We start from the raw sequence: 21,428 nt of genomic DNA on the forward strand, positions 1-21,428 counted from the left end.
GAGATGACCAGAAATGCTCTAGGAACAGTCATGTTTAATGTTGACTGTTGTTTTTTTAAAAATATTTTTTATTTTTTGATTGTCCTAGATTGTCTATTAGGTATGAATTTTACAAACTTTACTTATACCAGCAGTAACAGTGGAGCTGGAGAGTATTGTGTCTTCTCCAAGCTGCAGGGGAAGAACCACCAATAGTGTGGTGGAACTTATGGTCCTTTCCAAGGCCACAGCTCTTTCAGCCTGCAGGTGTCAGCCCACGCATTTCCCTGTGCTTGTAACTGGTTTGGTGATCCACTGGATGTCACGATTTCTTCTGATAGCTTTATGGAATGGATCAATGAGGATAACATCAACAAAATTTTATGTGGAATCTTCACCAACCCACTAAGAATTCAGGACTCTTAGAGCCCCACAGTGGCATCCAGTTTGCTCCCCTGCACAGGACTGAAGGCTTTGAGCAAACTTTTTATATATATATATATATATCTCTCATATATAATATATAACATATATAATATATATAGCATATATATATTTGCCCCCACAAGGACACATGTTCAAAGAGTAAGTTGCATGTAATAATAAAATAATACAGCATCAGATCCTTGAAATAAAAAAATGAAAAGCATAACACTGGTGAAAGTTAGCTTCAGTTTCCAAAATTGAAAGCCAAGCAGGGAAAGTAATATATTTTTTTTTTGTACTTTTGTATTTTTTTTTTTTTTTTTTTTTTTTTTTTTAGTAGAGACGAGGTTTCACCATGTTAGCCAGGATGGTCTCGATCTCCTGACCTCGTGATCTGCCGGTCTCGGCCTGCCAAAGTGCTGGGATTACAGGCTTGAGCCACCACGCCCGGCCTTATTTTTTTTCTTATTAAAGTATGAAGGTCACAAAATTAACAACTCACAAAAGAGAGGCTGTTGTATAGCCAATAAGCACACAAGAGATGTATGAATAAACCAGACACAAATTGTTAAAGGGCCTGGCAATCACATCCTCTGAGTGATTACAGACCTAGGCAAGGGCCATGGGAGGCCAGGTACTGACCAGAGTTATGACTAATGGATCTTGAGTCAGAGTGAGAGAGCTAGTTTTATATTTTCTTTTTTTTTTTTTTTTTTTTTTTTTTTGAGACGGAGTCTCGCTCTGTCGCCCAGGCTGGAGTGCAGTGGCCGGATCTCAGCTCACTGCAAGCTCCGCCTCCCGGGTTCATGCCATTCTCCTGCCTCAGCCTCCCGAGTAGCTGGGACTACAGGCGCCCGCCACCTCGCCCGGCTAGTTTTTTTGTAGTTTTAGTAGAGACGGGGTTTCACCGTGTTAGCCAGGATGGTCTCGATCTTCTGACCTCGTGACCCGCCCGTCTCGGCCTCCCAAAGTGCTGGGATTACAGGCTTGAGCCACCGCGCCCGGCCTAGTTTTATATTTTCTAAATACCATTTCTGCTCACGTTAGCTAGAGGTGGCTTCTTCACACTTAATAACCAAGAACTCTGATTGATCAAACAATCTTTAGCACATGGTGGGTACTTACTGCCTTGGGAATGGTTGAAATATTCCAGGCGTAAGAGTTAAAGAATGACTTGAGTGAACAGAGGGATAACAGTTTTTTGTTGTTTCTATTGGGAGATGCTTGAAGGATAAATAAAAGAAACAAGGGGAAGTTGACAGCACTGAGGGAAAAGGGTAATTGATAGATCAAAACCCCTGAGGAGATAAGAAGTGATGAGAATCAGAGCACAGTTGTGGGGCTGGCCTGAGCCTGTGAGGGGGGAGGGGAGCCATCTCTTCCTCTGAGACAGGTAGGAAGGAGGAAGCGATACAGGAGTATGTTAGTAAATGCATCCCCCTGAAGAGGCTGAGGTTGCCTGCAGAGAGTGAACAGAATGGGCAATACTGGGGAAGAATTATCCCTAGCGGGCTTTTTGCAGGATCCACATTGAAGGACAATAGGTGATAAGAGTTTATTAAGAGTTTGCGGCGGGCACGGGTGGCTCACGCCTGTAATCCCAGCACTTTGGGAGGCCAGGACGGGTGGATCACGAGGTCAGGTGATCGAGACCATCCTGGCTAACAAGGTGAAACCCTGTCTCTACTAAAAATACAAAAAAAACCAAAAACCAACAAACAACCAGGCATGGTGGCAGGCGCCTGTAGTCCCAGCTACTCGGGAGGCTGAGGCAGGAGAATGGCATGAACCCGTGAGGCAGAGCTTGTGGTGAGCTGAGATCACACCACTGCACTCCAGCATGGGCAACAGAGTCAGACTCCATCTCAAAAAAAAAAAAAAAAAAAAAAAAAAAGAGTTTGCATAGGATACAATGTAGAATACAATAATGAATCATTATTCATTTATTTTGTTTTAAAGCCCTGAGCTTAATTCTCTATATTAATTCATTCAAAATATTAATTGTCTGTATCACATGACAGGCACTGTTGTGGGTGTTGGGAATATGGCAGTGAACAGCACAAAAGTTGTTTCTGCTTGTGGAAGTCACATTTTAGAGAGATGAAAACAACCAAGGGTGTGTTCACCCCCCCCACCCCGTGGCACTGAGTCACTGGGGGAGCTGAACTCTCGGTTGCCTCTGCAGCCAGCACCTGAAATGCAGCCCAAAGCCACCTGAAAGCACTCACTTGGTAACAGGGCGCTCCGTAGTGTGGCAGACACCACTGGTGCTCTACTCAGCATCCATTCTCCTTTTCTTCCTTGCTAATACAACCCTGATTTTATTGGCAGAGGGAATGTGCCCATTTAAAAGGTATTTTCCAGCTTCCATGCCAAATAGGAGTGACTGTATGACAGTTTAGGCCAACGGGAGATAAACGGGAATGGTTGAATAGGACTTTTTGGAAAGCTAATTAAATGGGGACGCAGACTCGGCTGGCATGCCCATTGTCCCTTTGCCCTTTCTTCTTCCAGCTTCTTGCAATGCAGCCATGATGACTGGAGTTGAGAAGCCCTCTCAAAACTCTGAGGGCAGCTGGGCATGGTGGCTCACACCTGTAATCCCAGTGCTTTGGGAGGTCAAGGCAAGCTGATTGAGCTCAGGAGTCTGAGATCATCCTGAGCAAAATGGCAAAACCCAGTCTCTACAAAAAATACAAAAATTAGCCAAGCTTGGTGGCATGCACATGTAGTCCCAGCTACTTGGGGTGTTGAGATGGAAGAATCCCTTGAGCCTGAAAGGTGGAGGTTACAGTGAGCCGAGATCACGCCACTGCACTCCAGCCTGGATGACAGAGCGAGATCCTGTCTCCCCGCGCCCCTCCCCCCACCAAAAAAAAAAAAAAAAAAAACTTCTCAGGAAAAGGCCAAGAGAATTTCAGAGACCTCTACCCTGTGTCTTAAAGTCACTGAACCAGGTCACTTATTTGGATTTCTCATTGTGTGAGAACAAGAAGAGGTATCTTGTTTAAGGCATTGCTATTTAATATTTGCATTTTCTGTTATATGCAGCCAAGCGTAAGCCATACTTGATATGCAAAGAATCAGCCGTGTTTGTTACCTGTGGCAGCCATGAGAATGGCTTCTCAAATCTCTGACTGCAGGAAGTATAATTAACCAAGGACTCCAGCTGCTGGCTCTGAAATGCATCATTGCATTTATGCCAAGGCCAGATTTTCCATGGACTGCTCCTGGCTAATGACAGCGTGGATGGGATACTAAGGCAGGCTCATTCTTGGGAGAAGGGGGAAAGATGGGTGACTTTAAGTGAAGGATGCTGCAATGGCCTTGCTGAAAACTTTCCTTAGAGCTGCACTGCAGTTTAAGAGTTGTTCACTCAACTTCTTTCCTTCCCTCTCTTCTGCACTCAAGAGTCAGACTTCTATTATGCTCTGATGTCTCTCCCAACCTTTCTTAGCTCCCTCCTCATTTTCTCTCTCTCTCTTTTTAAAATAGAGATGGGCACTTTGGGAAGCTGAGTTCGGTGGATCACTTGAAGCCCGGATTTCAAGACCAGCCTGGCCAACATGGCAAAACCCCATCTCTACCAAAAATACAAAAATCAGCTGGGCCTTTTGGAGCTTGCCTGTAATCCCAGCTATTCGGGAGGCTGAGGAATAAGAATCGCTGGAACCCAAAAGGCAGAGGTTGCAGTGAGCTGAGATCACGCCAGTGTGCTCTAGCCTGGATGACAGAGTGAGACTTTGTCTCAAAATAAATAAAATAGAGATTGGATCTTGCTATGGCTAAATAAAATAGAGATTGGATCTTGCCCAGGCTAATAGGGAACTCCTGCCTTAAGCAATCCTGCCTCAGCCTCTCAGTGTTGGGAATACGGGTGTGAACCACCATGCCGAGCCCCTCCTTATTTTCTCTAACAGATAGTTTCCTAGTAAATATCTTGCATATTTAATTTTATCTTGGGATCCCACCTTCTCTGAGGACCTGGACTAACACATCCCCAAATCTGTTTATGCCTGTTGTAGGTGCTATTGTAATTACATAATTTAACTAAGCCATAACTAAACCATAGAAATATGAATACAGAAGGAAGGTGAGTTGTTATTTCTATGAAAACCAAGTTGACTACTTTAGAAAGTTTTGAAAAGGGTATTTGCTTAAAACAAAAAACAGGTCAGGTGCGGTGGCTCACGCCTGTAATCCCAGCACTTTGGGAGGCTGAGGCAGGCGGATCATGAGGTCAGGAGATCGAGACCATCCTGGCTAACATGGTGAAACCCTGTCTCTACTAAAAATACCAAAAAAAAAAAAAATAAATAAAAATAAAAAATTAGCCGGGCGTGGTGGCGGGCGCCTGTAGTCCCAGCTACTCGGGAGGCAGAGGCAGGAGAATGGTGTGAACCCAGGAAGCGGAGCTTGCAGTGAGCCGAGATCGCGCCACTGCACTCCAGCCTGGACGACAAAACGAGACTCCGTCTCAAACAAAAAAAAAAAAAAAAAGAAAAAGAAAAAACAAAAGCTGTTCACAAAAAAAAAAATAAGGTCTTTTTACAAAAAGACAAATAAGGGTGTGGTGGCTTGCGCCTGTAATCCAAGACTTTGGGAGGCCAAGGCGGGCAGATCATTTAAGTTCAGCAGTTCAAGACCAGCCTGGGCAACACAGCGAAACCCCATCTCCACAAAAATACAAAAATTTGTTGTGTGTGGTGGAGTAAGCATGTAGACCCAGCTACTCAGGAGGCTGGGGTGTGAGTATCACTTGAGCCCAGGAGATTTCAGCTGCAGTGAACCATGATTGTGCTACTGCACTCCAGCCTGGGCGACAGTCATTACAGGGGACTGGAGGGAGGGAGAAATGGGGAGTTGTTTAATGGATATGGAGTTTCAGTTTTGCAGGATGAAAATGTCGTAGAGATCTCTTGTAAAACAATGTGATTACACTTAATACTACTGAACCACACACTTTAAAATGGTTAAGATGGTACGTTTGGCACACCTGTAATCTCAGCACTTTGGAAGGCTGAGGCAGGAGCTCAGGAGTTTGAGACCAGCCTGGGCAACCTGCAGTGAGCCATGGTAACACCTCTACACTCCAGCCTGGGCAACAAGAGCGAGACCCTGTCTTGAAAATAAAATAAAAATAGACCAGGTTCGGTGGCTCACACCTCTAATTCCAGCACTTTGGGAGGCCGAGGTGGGCAGCTCACCTGAGGTCAGGAGTTCGAGACCAGCCTGGCCAACATGGTGAAACCCCGTCTCTACTAAAAATACAAAGATTTGCTGGGCGTGGTGGAGCGAGCATGTAGTCCAAGCTACTTGAGAGGCTGAGGCAGGAGAATCGCTTGAACCCAGGAGGCAGGGGTTGCAGTGAGCCTAGATAGCACCATTGCATTCTGGCATAGGGACAGAGTCAGACTCCATCTCAATAAATAAATAAATAAATAAATAAATAAATAGATAAAAATAAAAATAAAGATTGTAAGTAATATATATATATAAAAATATATATTTTACTGGGTTAAAATATTGGGCTGGGTACCATGGCTTATGTGTGTAATCCTAGCACTTTGGGAAGCCGAGGCAGGGGTATTGCTTGAGGACTTTGGGACCCATCTGGGCAACATAGTGAGACTCTCCAAAAACAAACAAAAAACTAGCTGGGTATGGTAGTACATGCCTGTAGTCCCAACTACTTAGGAGGCTGAGGTTGGAGGATCGCTTGGGCCCAGGAGGTCAAGGCTGCAATGAGGTGTAATCACACCACTGCACTTCAGCCTGGACAACAGAGGGAGACTCTGTCTCAAAATAAATAAATTAATAAATAAAATAAAATAAAAAACCAAATGTCAGTATGTATTGTAAAAAATAATTAAAAATTACAACATGGCTGGGCGCGGTGGTTAATGCCTTTAATCCCAGCACTTTGGGAGGCCGAGGCAGGTGAATCACTTGAGGTCAGGAGTTGGAGACCAGCCTGGCCAACATGGTGAAACCCCATCTCTACTGAAAACACAAAAATTAGCCAGGCGTGGTGGCAGGCATCTGTAGTCCCAGCAACTCGGGAGGCTGAGGCAGGAGAGAATGGTGTGAACTCGGGAAGCTGAGCTTGCAGTAAGCCGAGATCGCGCCACTGTACTCCAGCCTGGGTGACAGAGCAAGACTCTATCTCAAAAAACAAAAACAGGCCGGGCGTGGCTCACACCTGTAATCCCAGCACTTTGGGAGGCCAAGGTGGGCAGATCACGAGGTCAGGAGATCGAGACCATCCTGGCTAACACAGTGAAACCCCGTCTCTACTAAAAATACAAAAAATTAACCAGGTGTGGTGGCGGGCACCTGTAGTCCCAGCAACTTGGGAGGCTGAGGCAGGAGAGTGGCGTGAAGCCGGGAGGCAGAGCTCGCAGTGAGCGGAGATCGTGCCACTGTACTCCAGCCTGGGCGACAGAGTGAGACTCCGTCTCAAACAAACAAACAAAAAACAAAAATTAGCTGGGTGTGGTGGCATATGCCTGTAATCCCATCTACTCAGGAGGCTGAGGCAGAAGAATCGCTTGAACTTAGGAGGTGGAGGGTGCACTGAGCCGAGATCACACCACTGCACTCCAGCCTGGGCACAGAGCGAGACTCCATCTCAGAAAATAAAATAAAATAAAACAAAACAAAAACTTACAAAGTAGCTGTTTGGTTTGGAGAGACTACTGGAAAAGGTTAGGGAAACGCTATAGAAACCCGATGCTGCACTCACACTGGATCTTGAGCCTAGATGGAGTAGAAGGAAAAGGAAGGCAAGGTGGAGGGATGTTACAGGGATCAGGAGGAAGCTGATAAAAAGACCATTTGAGGACTGGGAAATGGTGTTCTTCAAGCCCATTCTCAATCTTGCTTTGCAAGAATCCTAAAGCATTTAGGCACTTTATAGGATGTGGAAATCTAGACAATTTGTCATGGGTATTGTTATGCAAGAAAAGAAATATGCCAGGAAGCTGAGGCAGGGGGATTACTTGAACCTAGGAGTTTGAGGCTGCAGTGAGCTATGATTGCACAACTGTACTTCAGCTTGGGTGACAGAACGAGACTCCATCTCAAGGAAAAAAAAAAAAAAAAAGGGCTGGGTGCGGTGGCTCACACTTGTAATCCCAGCACTTTGGGAGACCGAGGTGGGTGGATCACCTGAGGTCAGGAGTTCAAAACCAGCCTGACCAACATGGAGAAACCCTGTCGATACTAAAAATACAAAATTACCCGGGCATAGTGTCGTATGCCTGTAATCCCAGCTACTTAGGAGGTTGAAGCAGGAGAACTGCTTGAACCTGGGAGGTGGAGAGTGCAGTGAGCCGAGACCGTGCCATTGCACTCTAGCCTGGGCAACAGGAGCAACACTCCATCTCGGAAAAAAAAAAAAAAAAAAAAAAAAAAAAAAAAAGACAGGCGCAGTGGCTCATGTCTGTAATGTCAGCACTTTGTGAGGCCTAGGCAGTAGAATTGCTTGAGCCCAGTAGTTCAAGACCCTGGGGTGAGACCCCATCTCTACAAAAAATAAAAACTTGGTCAGGCATGGTGGCAGCACCCCTAGGCTCAGCTACTGAGGGTGCTGAGGTGGGAGTGTGTCCAGAATTGGTGGGTTCTTGGTCTTGTTGACTTCAAGAATGAAGCCATGGACCCTCATGATGTTACAGTTCTTAAAGATGGTGTGTCTGCAGTCTGTTCCTTCAGATGTTCAAACGTGTTTAGAGTTTCTTCTGGGTTCGTGGTCTTGCTAGCCTCACGGAGTGAAGCTGCAGATCTTTGCAGTGAGTGTTACAGCTCATAAAGGCAGCATGAACCCAAAGAGTGAGCAGCAGTAAGATTTATTGCAAAGAGCAAAAGTAGGAAGCTTCCCTAGGGTGGAAACAGACCCAAGCAGACCCAAGCACATGGCCACTGCTGGCTCGGGGCAACCTGCTTTTATTCCCTTATCTGACCCCACTCACATCCTGCTGATTGGTCCATTTTACAGAGAACTGATTGGTCCATTTTGACAGAGTGCTGATTGGTGCATTTACAATCCCTGAGCTAGACACAGAGTGCTGATTGCTGCCTTTACAATCCTTTAGCTAGACACAGTGCGGGACAGAAAAGTTCTCCAAGTCCCCACTAGGTTAACTAGATACAGAGTACTGATTGGTGTATTTAGAAACCCTGAGCTAGACACAGAGTACTGATTGGTGTATTTACAAACCTTGCCCTAGACACAGAGTACTGATTGGTGTATTTTCAATCCCTTAGCTAGACATAAAGGCTCTCCAAGTCCCTGCTAGACTCAGGAGCCCAGCTGGTTTCACCTAGCGGATCTCCCACTGGGGCTGCCGGGGGAGCTGCCTGCCAGCTCCACCTGCAGTGCGCCCACACTCCTAAGCCCCTGGGCGGTCAATGGGACCGGGCGCCAAGGAACAGGGGGCGGCGCTCGTCGGGGAGGCTCAGGTGGCGCAAGAGCCCAGGGCGGGCGGCCGGGGGGTGGGGATGGGGAGAAGCTCGAGTCCTGCTCCGCAGGGAGGCAGCTGAAGCCCGGCGAGAATTCGAGCGTGGTGCAGGCGGGCCAGCACGGCTGGGGGACCTGGCACAGCCTCTGCAGCTGCTGGCCCAGGTGCTAAGCCCCTCACTGCCTTGGGCCGCCGGCCGCCGGCTCCAAGTCCGGGGGCCCGCGAAGCCCGCGCCTACCCGGAACTCGCGCTGGCCCGAGAGCGCCGCGTGCAGCGCCGCTTTCTGCCTGCGTCTCTCCCTCCACACCTCCCCGCCAGCGGAGGGAGCCGGCTCCGGCCTCAGCCAGCCCAGAGAGGGGCTCCCACAGTGCCTTGGCGGGCTGAAAGGCTCCTCAAGCGCCGCCAGAGTGGACGCCGAGGCCGAGGAGGCGCCCAGAGCCAGGGCTGCTAGCATATTGTCACCTCTCAAGAGGATTGCTTGAGCCTGGGAGTTCCAGGCTCCAGTGAGCCACGGCCCTGCTGCTCCAGCCTGGGGCAACAGAGGGAGACCCTCTCAAAAAAAAAAAAAAAATGGAATTCCAATCAGCAAACCCATACTCAAAGAAAAAGCCTTGACATTACATCAAAAGATTGGCAAGTTAGTGTATATTTAAATGTTTTATGTTAAAGCGAAATATACAAATACGAATCACTTTTTTTGGCCAGTCAAGTGAGTCAGTGGGAGTGGAGAAGGAAACAAAGAAATCTGTAACTAGTTGTAATCAATGGTAAACACCACTGCACTCGGACTAGCCCACTTTTTTTTTTTTTTTTTTGATATGAAGTCTCGCTCTGTTGCCCAGGCTGGAGTGAGTGGCTTGATCTCTGCTCACTGCAAGCTCCGCCTTCCAGGTTCACGCCATTCTCCTGCTTCAGCCTCCCAAGTAGCTGGGATTACAGGCACCTGCCACCACGCCCGGCTAATTTTTTGTATTTTTAGTAGAGACAGGGTTTCACTGTGTTAGCCAGGATGGTCTCCATCTTCTGACCTCATGATCCGCCCATCTCAGACTCACATATCATTTTTAATGATCCTTTTAAGCTTAATTTTTTTTGTTTAATTGACCAACTTCTTGTTGCAATTGCATCAAATAAAAAAGCTTCCACTGAAATAACAACAACTGTGAATTGCTCTATTGTGTAATTACTATATACCTGGGTGAAAGGCTCGAGTGTCGGTCCAGTAGAAGAAAGGCAGGGAGGAGGGACGTTCCAGGCATCAGGAAGATGTCAACCATAAACAGAGACTAAGTGAGGGGTTGGGGAGCGGTGTTCTTCAAGGTGGAAGTACGTGCATGGGGGTATTGAGAGGGCTGGAATAAGAGGAGGCTGTAGTCCAGAAGCAAGAGAGGAAAGTGTGATTCAGTGGGTGAAACAGTTTTTGGTGATGACAAAACCTCTGGTGAGGCTAGAGGAGTAGGTGGGTGACTGAAGGAGAGACAGAGGTCACCGGAGTTGAGGAGGAATCACAAACCCCGGGTATTGGGTGAGTCATCCTATGAACTCAGAAGTCTTCTAGAATGGCAGCAAGATTGGGCTTGGAGAGAAAATTGGGGGCAGGTGTCCAAGCAGTAGTGTGCTAGAAGTAAGCTCATATTGGCTCAGGAAAACCAATTGTTAAATTTTCAATTTTGTGGGCTGATTGTTACACTTTGCCATTATTAAAATGTAATTATAAAGGCCAGGTGCAGTGGTTCATGCTTGTAATTCTGGCAGTTTAAGAGGTGAAAGCAAGCAGATCGCTTGAGCCTACGAGTTTGAGACCAGCCTGGGCAACATGGTGAAACCCCGCCTCTACAACAACAAGAACAAAAGCAAAACAAAACAAAACAAAACAACATTAGCTGAATGTGGTGGTGGGCACTGTAATCCCACCTACTCAGGAGGTTGAGGTGGGAGGATCACTTTAGCCTGGGAGGCAGAGGTTGCAGTGAACTGAGATCACATCACTGCTCTCCAGCTTGGGTAACAAAGTGAGACCCTGTCTCAAAAAAAAAAAAAAGTACATAAACTTACAATTAAGTTAAGCATATTAAAACAAAGGTAATGAATATTCAAAGCTCATTGCTTTCTAATAACTTTCCTACATCTTACTACTATTCACGCTTTTGGAGTTATTTCTGCTTCTCGCATCTGTATGGTGGAAATACTATATAATGATGTGCTATGGTGCATCTCTGCCCAACTCTGCATTCAGTGGCATCATGTTATTAACTCAAAATCAGCTGCGGTGGAAATATATACACCATGGAAATTAGCCAACACTACAGATACAGAGCTTGAGTTACTGAGTTGTTTTTTTTGTTTTTGTTTTTTTTTGAGACAGAGTCTTGCTCTGTCACCCAGGTTGGAGTTCAGTGGCGCAATCTCAGCTCACTGAAACCTCCACATCCTGGGTTCATGTGATTCTCCTGCCTCAGCTTCCTGAGTAGCTGGGACTACAGGTGTGCACCACCACGCCCGGCTAATTTTTTTTTTTGTATTTTTAGTAGAGATGGGGTTTCACCATGTTGGCCAGGCTGGTCTTGAACTCCTGATCTCATGATCCGCCTGCCTCGGCCTCCCATAGTGCTTGGAAAGACTGGAGGATGTGATGCCTTTGGGAAGATACTCATGAGCCACCGCACCTGGCCCACTGAGTTATAGTTTTGTGAAATACCTATAGTCATTCATCAACTGCAATCTTGAGTTCTGCAAAAAACGACAGCATTCTGTGAGAATCAATTGGTTATATGGAATTTACAATAAAAGGCGTTGCATATTATGTGTAAGGTCTGTGTTAAGCATCCTTTGTACAGTAAAATTTATAGTAAATATATTTGCACATTATATATATACGCACATATATATATACACATATATATGTAAATACACACACACGCGTACATTTTTCCCTGAAGAGCTGGTTGGTAAATATTTACGAACACGTCACTCTGCCAAGGACTCCTTTCCCTGAGACTGGCATTGGGGTGATGGTGAGCAATACCATTCATGGTGGGGCTGACCCTCCCTTCTGCCCCTGAGCTCACAGTCTCATGGGGAGTCAGGAACTGAGGTAACAATACAGCACTGGGTGGCAGGAAGGAAAGGAACTGAGACCAAGTAGAGGTAGGGAGGTGTTCAAAGCAAGTGAGATTTATGTAGGCACTCAAAGGATGAGTAGGAATCAGCCAGCCAAAGGAAAAACATGAGCAAAGGCCCAGCCGTTGTCAGAAACAATGGGAGGCAGGCCGGGTGCAGTGGCTCATGCCTATAATCCCAGCACTTTGGGAACTGAGGCAGGTGGATCACCTAAGGTCAGGAGTCCAAGACAAGCCTGGTCAACATGGCAAAACCCTGTCTCTACTATTAACACAAAAATTAGCCAGGTGTGGTAGTGCATGCCTGTAATTCCATCTACTTGGGAGACTGAGGCATGAGATTCACTTGAACCCAGGAGGCAGAAGCTACAGTGAGCCAAGATCGCATCACTGCACTCCAGTCTGGGCAACCGAGCGAGGTTCCATCTCAAAAACAAAAACAAAAACAAACCAAAAACAAAACCGAAAAAACCCCACAACAGGTTATGATGTGCCTGAGGAGAGTGGCCATGGGGTGCTCCTCCTGGAGCACCTGGAGAGTGGAGAAAGAGCAACCTGTACTGGAAAGGGTTTTTCTGAACCCTAGACCTAAGAAGAGTAAACATTTCTGGACTAAGGGACAAAGATGGGAGTCAGGTGATGGGAAGAGAGGGTGTTCTAGGCAGAAGGAACCACGTGAGCAAAAGCAAGGAGGTGAAAGAGAATCTGATTACATAGATCTGCAGGCAGTTCTGGGTGACTGGACTGCATGTCGGGCAGAGTGTGCAAAAGACAAGGCTGGAGAAGTGGCTGTGGCTGAGGCCAAGAGGGCTGAGAGTAAAGCCAGGGAGAGGGTGTGTGTCCTCAGGAGCTGTGGGGAGCCTTAGGAGGGGCCTGAGTAGGGAGTGACATGATTAAGATCCCCGTGGCTGCTTGGAGGAGAATGGCTTTGGTGGGTATCAGGTAGGGAAAGACTGGAGGATGTGATACCTTTGGGAAGATACTGCAGTAACATAGGTGAGAGATGATGAAATAGGGTAGTGGATGTGGAGAGGGAAAAAAGGAAAATTGATTCCAAAGATATGGGGAAGCGGGATTGAAAGGACTCAACTTTCAGGAATCTGGCATGGGTGATTGAGGGCTGATGCAGTTGTTTTTGAAGAGCACTGATCCGTTATTTCGTAGAATGTCCCTCCACTGGAGTTTGTCTGATGTTTTCTCATGATTAGACTAAAGTTGGGCGGGCATGGTGGCTCACGCCTTTAATTCCAACACTGTGGGAGGCCGAGGTGGGCGGATCACTTGAGGTCAGGAGTTCGAGACCAACTGGCCAACATGGTGAAACCCCGTCTCTACTAAAAATACAAAAATTAGCCAGGCATGGTGGTGAGGGCTCCTGTAATCCCAGCTACTTGGGAGGCTGAGGCAGGAGAATCACTTGAACTCAGGAGGTGGAGGTTGCAGTGAGCTGAGATTATGCCACTGCAGTCCAGTCTGATGACAAAGTGAGACTCTGTCAAAAAAAAAAAAAAAAATTGAGGTTACGCATTTTATGCACAAATATACAAATATTACACAGATCAGTGAATCCTATCAGGAAGTACATGATATACCCATGTCTTATTACTGATGATAGGGCCATCTTTGGGGGCAAGGCCAAAGGAGGAGGGACAGTTATAGGGAAAAGACCTAGGGTTCTGGTTTGGGATGGGGCTAGAGTGCAGAAGAGAATCCAGACCAGAGACAGGGCTTTGGGAACACTCAGCACCATGGAGGTAGCTGAGGACTTGGGAAGGGGCAGGTTGCCAAGGCAGAGGATGTCAGAAGGAAGAGAAACAGCAGAAATAGAAGCAATACTGGCTTTGCATTGTATCCAAGTGGTCAGGTGGGCGAGGACTGGAATGTGTCCTATGGATTTGGTATCCAGGGGCTTGGTCAGTGCCTGCGGTTAGTGCTCACCAGGGCCAGGCCCAAGCTGGGACTTGTGGAGGGCATTTTTTCTTTCTGGGCAGTTAATTGGAGCAGATTTGGATGGGCATTCCTGGCCGCACTGTTCCTGTGGTTTTGTTTTGTTTTGTTTTTGAGACAGGGTCTTACTCTGTTGCCCAGGCTTGAGTGCAGTGGCATGATCATGGCTCACTGCACCATTGACCTCCCCGGCTCAAGTGATCCTCTCCCTCCAGCCTCCCGAGTAGCTGGGACTACAAGTATGCACCATCACACCCAGCTAATTTTTGTATTTTTAGTAGGGATGGGGTTTTGCCCTGTTGCCCAGGCTGGTCTCAAACTCCTGGGCTCAAGTGATCTGCCCGCCTAGGCCTCCCAAAGTCCTGGGATTACAGGTGTGAGCCACTGAGCCCAGCTCACTACTTCTGCTTTAACTCAACCAGTGAGAAGTGGGCAGTGTTCTGAATTCCATGTTAAGAACTCCTGGCTAAGGTGCAAGAGGTGGCAATGAAATTGACTTGTGTGCAGGCCAACAGGCTGCCTAGCCCCCAGCACTTCCAGTTGTGGACAGAGCCACCTAGCTGGTGGAGAACTGGCTCTGTGGGTGTGGGTGCCCCCAAGTGGTCTGTTGGAGGCCCTGCTGTTGGAAGGGAAGCAGTGAAGGGTGGCCGTTTGTAAATCTTTGGAGAAATTTCTATTCAGATCCTTTGTGCATTTTTAAGTGGATTATTTGTCATTTCATTATTGAGTTGTAAGAATTCTTCATATATTCTAAATGAAAGTCTCTTTTTAGATATATCACAAGGGGTAGAAGGTGGGGTCCTTATTCCTTAGACTCACGCTGCCCCAGGGATCCATATATATATATATGTGTGTGTATATATATATACACACACACATACACACACACACACACATACACACATATATTTTTTGAGACAGGGTCTCATTCTGTCATCCAGGCTGAAGTGCAGTGGCATCATCACAGCTCACTGCAGCCTTGACTGCTTGGGCCCGAGCGATCCTCCCACCTCACCTTCTCAGTAGCTGGGACTACCGGCATATGCCACCATGCCAGAATGATTTTTTTTGTTTTTTCTTTGTAGAGATGGGGTTTCACCATGTTGCCCAGGCTGGTCTTGAATTCTTGGGCTTAAGTGATCTGCTTGCCTCAACCTCCCAAAGTGCTCGGGTTTCAGGCATGAGCCACATTGCTTGGCCTCTCCCCGACTTTTTTTTTTTTTTGAGACGGAGTCTTGCTCTGTAGCCCGGGCTGGACTGCAGTGGCCGGATCTCAGCTCACTGCAAGCTCCGCCTCCTGGGTTTACGCCATTCTCCTGCCTCAGCCTCCGGAGTAGCTTCTCCCTGACTTTTAAAAATGACAGTATTTTAACTGAGTTCTAGTTTACATATAATAAATTGCGTCTATCTTAACTTTTCAGTTTGATGAGTTCTGATTTTTTTTTTTTTTTTTTTGAAACGGAGGCTTGCTCTGTCGCCTAGGCTGGAGTGCAATGGCACAACCTTGGCTCACCACAACCTCTGCCTCCTGGGTTTGAACAATTCTCTTGCCTCAGTCTCCCAAGTAGCTGGGCTTGCAGGTGCCTGCCACCACAGCCAGCGAATTTTTGTATTTTTAGCAGAGATAGGGTTTCTCCATGTCAGTCAAGCTGGTCTGAAACTCCTGCCCTCAGGTGATCCACCTGCCTGGGCCTCCCAAAGTCCTGGGATTACAGGCATGAGCCACCATGCCCCGCCGAGTTCTGATAATTTTATACACTTGTAACTATCACCCTAAACAAGATCTAGATTTTATTATTATTATTTTTTAGACAGAATCTCGTTTTGTCACCCAGGCTGGAATGCAGTGGCATGATCTCAGCTCACTGCAACCTCTGCCTCCCAGGTTCAAGTGGTCCTCTCGTCTCAGTCTCCCAAGTAGCTGGGAGTACAGGCGCATGTCACCACACCCGGCTAATTTTTGCATTTTCTTTTTCTTTTCTTTTTTTTTTGGGGGGGACGGAGCCTCACTCTGTCACCCAGGCTGGAGTACAGTGGCGCGATCTCCGTTCACTGCAAGCTCTGCCTCTGTGGTTCACACCATTCTCCTGACTCAGCCTCCAGAGTAGCTGGGACTACAGGCGCCCGCCACCGCGCCCGGCTAATTTTTTGTATTTTTAGTAGAGACGGGGTTTCACTCGATCTCCTGACCTCGTGATCCGCCCGCCTTGGCCTCCCAAAGTGCTGGGATTACAGGCGTGAGCCACTGAGCCCGGCCTAATTTTTGTTTTTTTCAGTAGAGATGGGGTTTCACCATGTTAGCCAGGCTGGTCTCCAACTCCTAGCCTCAAGCAATCTGCCTGCCTCGGCCTCCCACAGCATTGGAATTACAGGCGTGAGCCACCGCACCTGGCCAAGATCTAGAATATTTCTATCACCCCCTTCTCCCCACAAATTTTATTTTTGCCCCTATCCATTCAATCTACACACCTCCTCAACCAGCAACCACTATTCTGACTTCCATCACATTAATTTTCCTGTTCTTGAACTTTATATAAGTGTAATCATGTAGTTTGTATTTTTTTGGTTTGGCTTATTTTGCTCAACATAATGTTTTTGAGATTTATTCACGTGTTGTATCAGCAGTTTATTCATTTAAAAAAATTTTTTTTTTTTTTGAGACGAGTCTCACTCTGACGCCCAGGCTGGAGTGCAGTAGCGCCATCTCGGCTCACTGCAAACTCTGCCTCCCGGGTTCACGCCATTCTCGGCCTCAGCCTCCCGAGTAGTTGGGGCTACAGGCGCCCACCACCACGCCCAGCTAATTTTTTTTTGTATTTTTAATAGAGACGGGGTTTCACTGTGTTAACCAGGGTGGTCTCAATCTCCCGAGCTCGTGATCCGCCCATCTCGGCCTCCCAAAGTGTTAGGATTACAGGCATGAGCCACCGCGCCCGGCCCAGTTTATTCATTTTAATTGTTAAGTTATATATTCATTGTATGAATATGCAATGATTTGTCTATCCATTCTCTTGTTGATGGTTGTTTCCAGTTTTTAGCTACTATGAATGCAACGCAATAAATATTCTTGGCCATTTTGTGAATATGTTTTCAATTCCCTTGGGTATATACCTAGGAGTAGAATTGCGGGGTCAAATGATAACTCGTTTAAAAATATTTAAATTTTGGCCGGGCGTGGTGGCTCACGCCTGTAATCCCAGCACTTTGGGAGGCCGAGGGGGGCAGATCACGAGGTCAGGAGATCGAGACCATCCTGGCTAACACGGTGAAACCCCATCTCTACTAAAAATACAAAACATTAGCTCGGCGTGGTGGCCAGCGCCTGTAGTCCCACCTACTCTGGAGGCTGAGGCAGGAGAAAGGCGTGAACTCGGGAGGCCGACGTTGCAGTAAGCCTAGATTGCCACACTGCACTCCAGTTTGGGCGACAGAGCGAGACTCCGTCTCAAAAAAATATATATTGTTTAAATTTTTTAGGAACTGCCAAACTGTTTGCCCAAGTGGCTGCACTATCTTACTACCAGCAGTGTATGAAAGTTCTGATTTCCCTACATCCCTGCCAATATTTATTATTACCTATCTTTTAAATTATGGTAATCCTAGTAGATATAGAGTGGTATCACATTGTGGTTTTGATTTGCATTCCCCTGATGACTAATAATGTAGAACATGTTTTCACGTGCTTATTGGCCATTTGTAAATCTTCTTTGGATAAATTTCTTTTCAGATCTTTTGTACATTTTTAAGTGGGTTATTTGTCTTTTTATTATCCAGTTATAAGAATTCTTCATATATTCTGGGTGCAAGTCTCTTTTCATATATATGATTTGCAAATATCTTCTTGCAGTCTGTGGATTGTCTCGGGGAGCTTCCAGTCTGTTTGGGCGAGAAGGGACAAACACAGGGACAGGGAGGTGTGGAGCAGTGTAAGGAGGAGAAGCACTGTTCAGGAAGGTCTAGGGTGAGCTCTCTGAGCCTCACAGTTGCTCACTGCTGGATGAGCTGATCTGACATTTCTATGGCTCTGTAGCAAGAATGTGTGTCCCTGTGTGCTTGTTCTGTGCAATCAGGAATACATGCCAAGTGTCAGGGAGGTGGCATCTCGCAAAACCAGGAGCATGACGGGGGAGACTGGGGGAAGCAGGAGTTTCTTTCTTCTTTCTCTTCTTTCTTTCTTTTTCTTTTCTTTTCTTTTTCTTTTTTTTTTTTTAGACAGGGTCTCATTCTGTCGCCCAGGCTGGAGTGCAGTGGTGTAAGAACATGACTTACTGTAGCCTCAACATCTCAGGCTTAATGTGGTCCTTCCACCTCAGCCTTTCAAGTAACCAAGACTATAGGAGCATGCCACTATGTCCAGCTACTTTAAAAAACTTTTTTTTTTTTTTTTTTTTTTTTGAGACAAAGTCTCACTCTTGTCCCCCAGGCTGGAGTGCAATGGTGCAATCTCGGTTCACTGCAACCTCCGCTTCCCGGGTTCAAGCGATTTCCCAGCTTCAGTCTCCCAAGTAGCTGGGATTACAGGCGCCTGCCACCACGCCCAGCTAATTTTTGTATCTTTAGTAGATATGGGGTTTCACCATGTTGGCCAGGCTGGTCTTGAACTCCTGACCTCAGGTGGTCCACCTGCCTCGGCCTCCCAAAGTGTTGGGATTACAGGCCTGAGTCACTGCGCCCAGCCAGGGGAGGCTCTTTCTTAAGAAAAAATACTCCATATTGTAAACTTCCACAGGACTAACAGCATGGATAATAACGTGATTAACAAGATTATCATGGAGGTGACATAATGTCGCTCAGGAGCCAGGCTGATGGGTTTAGGTCCTGGCTGTAGTAGATTGTCACGACATAGTGCCCTTCTCATACCCCCTTAGCCATTCCTGATGTGTTTTTTACTGCAAGCCCCTGGGATTTTCTGCCTGAGGGTGCTCTCTGCTCAAAAGGCACACTGGCAGGCTGGAGATGCCAGGAACAGCTCTCATGTAATGAAGAAACCGTTAGTATCATCACTCCTTCAGTGGGATGAGTACATTGTCTTCTTCACTCTCCCAGAGATGCCCAATACAATCAAACCCCATTTGTCCACAGTGGTAACCTGCTAATTATTGCACCCTATACTGCTTTTCTTCATTTCGTTTCTTTTCTTTTCTTTCTTTTTTTTTTTTTGAGACGGAATCTCTCTCTGTCACCCAGGCTGGAGTGCAGTGGCGTGATCTCGGCTCACTGCAAGCTCCGCCTCCTGGCTTCACGCCATTCTCCTACCTCAGCCTCCCGAGTAGCTGGGACTACAGGTGCACGCCACCACACCTGGCTAATTTTTTTGTGGTTTTAGTAGAGACGGGGTTTCACCATGTTAGCCAGGATGATCTTGATCTCCTGACCTCGTGATCCCCCTGCCTCGGCCTCCCAAAGTGTTGGTATTACAGGCATGAGCCACTGCGCCCAGCCGATTTTCTTCATTTCTTTGTTTCACCCCCCCGCCGCCTCCTACTAGTGCTCCATGGAATCATCTCTCAAATGGACTATTTGTATGAACATCCTTATCTCAGTGTCTGCCTCTGGGGAAATCCAGCCTAAAGATAGTGGTTCTATTATTTCTTAGATCTATCTGTTCAATTTCCTTGGGCAGATCACTTTACCTCTCTGATTTTCACTTGTCTCATCTATAGAATAGGGATAATAGTACTTATTTCTTAGGATGGCCATGCAGTTTAGCATCTTACTCAGACATTAAAAGTTCAGTAAATACTTCTATTCTTTTCATTTGTTTACTGGCATGTAACATAAATATTCTCCAGAGACTCTTGGATAGACATGCCTCTTTCAGGTATAGCTAGGCAGGGGAAGATAAGCAGCCTGGAGCTGGCCCTGTGGGACATTGATTGACTGGGTTCCTGCTCCCAGTTACTTGCTTCCTCTGCATTGGGATTAAATGTCCTCACCATTTGCCATTTGACTTATCTGGCATCCTGTATGGGTAGCATACCTCCCTGGCCCCCATGAATTAGTTTTGGGCTTACCCATGTGACTTGCTTTGAGTAACGGCATATGAGCAGATGTGACATTCTCCACATCTGCAAAGAAGCTTGAAATGTGTTACTGCATGGTTTGGCACAGGCTTTCTCACTCCTGCCCTCCACTACAACAAAGGCATGTCTCCAGTGCCTGCCACACAGTTTGAGCTAGCACCTTTAAATAATTTATTTATTTATTTAATTTTTTGAGAGGAAGTCTTGGTCTGTTGCCTAGGCTGGAGTGCAGTGGCATGATCTCGGCTCACTGCAACCTCCACCTCTTGGGTTCAAGCGATTCTCATGCCTCAGCCTCCTGAGTAGCTGGGATTAGAGATGCACGCCACCATGCCTGGCTATTTCTATATTTTTAGTAGAGACGAAGTTTCACCATGTTGGCCAGGTGGGTCTCGAACTCCTGACCTCAAGTGATTCACCCAGGACCCTTCCTTCCTGGTTGGTCTGGTGGTGGGATTATGCTTCCTGCTCAGCCCTTCCCAGGCACCGAGTCTCTCTCCCTCCTTTCCCCCTCTGCCACACTAGTTCTTGTCTGCCTTTTTTCACTCCCACTCCCTTTTCATGCCAGCTGTGGGAGTGAGGCACCAATCCTGGCAGGCTGGAGCCAGACAATGAGCCCTTATTCTAGGCAAAGAATCCCTGCAGTGTCTCCCACCCACTGAGGCTCCCTTCCAGGCCTAGGATGCTGTGGGTGGGGGGTGGAGGGTGGGAGGTATGGTGGGAGGGGGGGAAGGAGCAATTGGCTGGCAGGACAGAGTGGCCCTGGCTGTAGAGATCCCATGGAGGTTTACTACGTAAACACCAATCACAATAAAAGCTTGTCTTCACTCCCAGCCCATCTCTCCAAGTGGGTCTCTCTCAACCCTCCAAAGCTCTGGGTTTTTAAACATTTACTCTGGCCTCTACTCTCTCGGTGTTCATCTCTGCACATCACTGTCTCTTTCATTCCTTTTTCTGAGTCTCTCTCTTTCTAAGCCTCTCTCTCTCTCTCTGTCTCTCTTTCTCTCTCTCTCTTTCTCTCCCTGCTCCTTTGCGTAATTTGTCCCTATTTCTTGCCTCTTTCTTGCTTCATTATGCTCCCTTACCTATCTTATCTTTCCAAGTCTTTTTTCTCTCCAGGCCTTGATCTCTCATTTCAATCTCTCTCTCCGTGTGTCTCTGTCTCTGTTTGCAACTCTTCTTTCTCGTCCTCCTATGTCTGTCTTCCCTTGGGTCTGTGTTCTTGCCTCTCTGAATATCATCTCCGATCTTCTGTCCTCTGTTCTCGCTTTCCCCCTGCGCCTGTAGATCTGAAGGACCTTCCGCAGTCACCACACTCTCCTGCTCTTAGCTCTTTCTCACTCCTTTCTGGCACGTCTCAGAGGCTCCTGGCATCGGCATGGGAGGTTATTCTCCCCAGTTTACAGATATGGAAGCTGAGGCTCTGGCTGCTGGTGCCAGGCTCCCATCTCTGGGTCTCTTCCTTCTGCCTACTC

The 21,428-nt window shown here is 47.0% G+C and overlaps 1 protein-coding gene across 1 annotated transcript in view; it reads left to right on the plus strand.

Annotated features, from left to right (window-relative positions):
* Positions 1-21,428, plus strand: part of PPCDC (phosphopantothenoylcysteine decarboxylase) — a 357,482-nt gene that overhangs the window by 260,176 nt on the left and 75,878 nt on the right. The gene's annotated exons all lie outside the window — the stretch shown is intronic.

Source organism: Chlorocebus sabaeus, chromosome 26, assembly GCF_047675955.1.
Source record: "Chlorocebus sabaeus isolate Y175 chromosome 26, mChlSab1.0.hap1, whole genome shotgun sequence".
NCBI classification, from domain to species: domain Eukaryota; kingdom Metazoa; phylum Chordata; class Mammalia; order Primates; family Cercopithecidae; genus Chlorocebus; species Chlorocebus sabaeus.